This window comes from Acartia tonsa, chromosome 9 (genome assembly GCF_053477335.1).
Source record: "Acartia tonsa isolate MP-2025a chromosome 9, ASM5347733v1, whole genome shotgun sequence".
Taxonomy (NCBI): Eukaryota; Metazoa; Arthropoda; class Copepoda; order Calanoida; family Acartiidae; genus Acartia; species Acartia tonsa.
The window spans coordinates 24926872-24931361 of NC_137268.1; the positions used below are offsets into that span (position 1 = coordinate 24926872).

Sequence of the window (4490 nt, forward strand, 5' to 3'; positions counted from 1 at the left end):
TTTTGTTGGAAATGAAACTGAATTCCTAGTTGTTCAATGCGATTTGTGTGTCTTTATTTGAAACTGAAAGGATAAGTTGCTTTATTTACATTCTTAGCTGTTTTTGCTTGTTTTTGAGTTAGAAAATTAAGCAGTTGCGTTTATCAGCCGTAGTCACAAGCCACCCCAAAAGGCTCAGCAACCCGCAGACAACCTGGGATCGTAATTCCACTAATCTTGCATATTAAACAAAGCTGCAGTCGCAACCGCAACAAACCGCGCCGATCCGAGAAAGCTGATTAGGGTTACAGAAGAAACCAACCGTAGGCCACACATAGCCGCAACAGCCTCACAGGTTATTCCAAACTTATCCGCAGCTACCTTCAATGGCAGCGCGGAGAGTATCAAAAACTAATAAACTTTTTATTGAACATATCGTACGGCTATCTTGGCATCAATATATTAAATAAAATTAGCTTGATTTTATAGACCCTGATAAATATATCAGAAAAAAACACTTAATCTAATGGCCTATCACACGCCTATCAAAAAATTAAAACCTCAATCAAGACATTACAAACTCCATTAAATTGTTTTCTAAAGTTATTATAGAAAATTAGAAAAAATGGCTCCATTTACTTTCACCAATAAGTCACTTTCAACCTAAATTTTGGAGATTTTTAAACATTCATGTTTTTAATAATTTAGGAAATTGTTCTTTAAATTTAATTTTGTATAATATGTGATTGAGTCTTTATGTCCTCTAACAAGGAATCAACTCGGGTGACATCAATTTTTGACTTGACAAAGCCCTTAGCCCGTACACCAAAATATGTATCTTTTAATATTTAAAATATATTCATCATGTACATTACGACTCATTTCCAAAAAAAGCTTAAAAATGTGGGACCTTTGTTTAGTTTATTTGATAAAGTGAGTGAGAATAGATATAAGAGCATTTTGTTATAGACCCAAGGTATTTAATATATAGGTATACTTAAAATACAGCTAATTTTGGTATCGCAAATAAATCCTATTTAAAGTTTTATTTTAAAACTTCATTTTGTTCGTACCTATACTTCAGAATGTTATAAAAGACATATCCTAAAAGAGTTTTAACTTTTTAAGATACCTGAGATTTTTGTATTCTTTATACTCACTTGTGATTATATTCATTAAAGTAAAAGAATAGAGAGGGAAGAGGTGAAATAAATACTTGTACCCCATGGACTTTCAAATGGGGCTTTGAATATAAGCCAACAGCGTCGGAAATATTAACACATCCAAATCGCTACAAAAGAGCAGAAAGCAATTTGACATCAGAAGAAAAAGATCCCCACAACTTGGGCCAGGTAGTTGTCTGGGTTAAAAATCTATACTGATACATTATTCTATATTCTCAACTGTTATTAACATATGCATGTAAATGATTTTAGCTTTATTTCTGAGCTGTTTTATCATCTCACTTAATAAATATCATGTATAGGTTTTACAGCATATCTGAATTAGCCATGGGTAATTGAGTCTAATAGCAATCATTACACAACAATACACTCCACTATATACCACTACACACCTAGGATATAGGAATAGTTATGTGACTTGGTGCACACATACAATATTATTACACAACTATACACTCCACTATATACCACTACACACCTAGGATATAGGAATAGTTATGTAACTTGGTGCAAACACACAATATTATTACACAACTATACACTCCACTATATACCACTACAACTAGGATATAGGAATAGTTATGTAACTTGGTGCATACACACAATATTATTACACAACTATACACTCCACTATATACCACTACACCTAGGATATAGGAATAGTTATGTAACTTGGTGCATACACACAATATTATTACACAACTATACACTCCACTATATATCACTACACACCTAGGATATAGTAATAGTTATGTAGCTTGGTGCACATAACCACTTATTGCAGTAAAATAATCCATTCTCTCTGTCCCTGAGAACGCATTATATGAAATTGGTCTTTAACATTTTCTCAGCATAGCACCATGTACGATGGTCAATGTTGTGGTCAAAAAGTATAATAAAATTGTGAGTTAGATTTTCAACTTTTATTAGAACACAGTAATAGTGTCTGACTGATTATGACGTAACAAAAAGAATTAGCCAATGAGAGGCCGTTATTGACCAATGGTAAAATTTATAGTGGCCTCTCATTGGCTAATTTTTTTGTTACGTCAAACACTATTACTGTGTTCCTTTTATTACGATATAATTATCCTAATTATCTTATTTTTATAATAATAACTCCTAGGAAAGCAAAACATATCTCAAATCAAGTCTTTAACAAATTGCACTTTAATTTTTAACTAAATCCTATTTTTATATTGTCTCCAAGGCACAATGTGTTTTGAGAGTTTTGCTTGGTTGTTCATTGATTTTTGTTAAAAATTTATTCATTTAAATTTCTATAATTTTCCCTTGCATTAAAGAACAATTAGGGTTACATTAAAGCTTGTATTTCAACAAGTGCATATTTACAAATATAAAAATAATCACACATTAACAAATATTTAAGAATAACCAGGATTTAGGAGCTTAAGTCTCATGTTGCATAACAGAAGTTTTACTGAAATATTAGAAAATTCAATAAAATGTTAAAATAATTAGAAACTCAGACAATTGAATAAATAGGATTAAATTAACAAATTTACTAGATTCTATTGTATTCATTGAAATCATCCTTTCAGCAAATGGCTTACAGTTTGAAAACAATAAATAACAAATATTCTAAATTATTACAATTACCCATTTAGATAAAAGGTCTTACATGGCATAAAAGTAACAATTAGGAATTAAACTAGCAAATGGTAATTATTTTCCATTATGATCAAATGATTTTAAATCTTGAAAGATTTGAATAAATCAAATATTTAGGAAGAGATAAATATAAAAATCATTACCGGACATTGAGTCTTCCAAGCTCAAGCAGGCAGGTTTTTCATTCCAGGTTAGGCTAGGCTGTTTTAATCAAATGTATCAGCTAAATGAACCTGAACAGCTAGAATTAATAGCATAGATTAAATATGTCAAAGAGTTTATTTGACATATCCAACCTAAAAACATACAACAAATAATAAATCATATGTATATAAGGCTAGATTTATTTATTCCAATCTCGGGTAAAGAAATTTAGGATTAGAATAGTTAAATCAATCAATCAATTGTGGGATTAACAGCAGTAATAAATCCAATAATTTGCTGGGGTTTACAGCAATATATAATCAAACAATAAATTAGTAATTTGCTGGGGTTTATAGTAAAGAACAATCAATCAATAAATCAATTAATAAAGATTAATGTAATAGTAAAATTTATAAATTAATATATTATAACTTCTACTGGGACAACTAATCCTACTATTTGAAGCTATGATAAATCAATATATTGAAAAAATTCTACACTTTTATTCTATAGGAAAATCTTTTATCAATTGGTAATTCTGATAAAAAATAAGTGTAGTATCAAATTACTAAAGCTTAGGCCAATAAGTTTACTTTAGTTTAATCCAATCCAATTACTCTATGAACTTGAGTATTCTAAATAATAAATCAATTTAGAATGGGACTTACCACTCTGGACAGGTTTGTTCTTGGTAGCTGGCCTTCTTGGACTCGAAAGGACTTAATATTTAGTAGCTCTCTCTTTGACTACTGGTTCAGACTACGATTCTATTGTTGTATTCCTTGGCTTATATAGGCGTTGTACATACTCAAAACCAGTTCTTTGTTTGTATACAATAGTGTACAGCAAAGATTTTTATATATTTATCAGTTAGGGAGTTGAATCCATTTTTATAAAAGCAGAAACATAATCTATGATTATGGTTTTGACCCTGTAAAACTGTAATCTACCCTTCCACTTTCCCCTCTCTTGGTGAAGATATCTTCAACGCCGATACGATTTTTGAAATGTAAGATTCTACTTTTAATAGAGGCGAAACTGAAATCATACATTCATGTTTACATATCAGCGTATTCATAAACATTGATTTCCTTATTTATATCAACATAATAGTAATGTATCATTCTACTTTCAATAGAGACAAAACTGGAATGATACATTCAAGATAACATATTATATATTTAAATCGACATAGTAGAAATGGTACATATTAAATAGTTTTTTTTTATATTTTTATTAGTTTAAAGTTTTTAAGAAAAAAAGGACCTAAAAATAAAGGTTGCTAACACTTAACAATCAGGCCCATTTCCGAACCTTAATCGTTCAATGCTCCCCCCCTCCACATATCATCTCAGCTCCTATTAGAGTTAGATGGCAAAAAAAATTGTGCATGTTCCCTGTTAAATAATAAATTTCCGACTTTAAGTGAGACAAAGTCATTTTTCCTTTACTTCACCCTTTCATTTAACAACTTTATTTTTTAAGGTTAATTAAAATGTTAAATGAATGTAATTTCCTTATTTTTGAAGCTAGAACAATTTTTTCACAAAA

General features: G+C 29.9%; 1 long non-coding RNA gene across 1 annotated transcript; it reads right to left on the reverse strand.

The window, feature by feature from the left end:
* Positions 1-2476: 2476 nt before the first annotated feature.
* Positions 2477-3702, reverse strand: LOC145327789 (uncharacterized). Its single transcript, XR_013882241.1, has 3 exons — positions 3608-3702; positions 2939-3028; positions 2477-2604 (listed from the first exon to the last, which is right to left on the reverse strand). It is a non-coding gene; the product is annotated as an uncharacterized LOC145327789 (long non-coding RNA).
* Between the last annotated feature and the right edge of the window lie 788 nt (positions 3703-4490).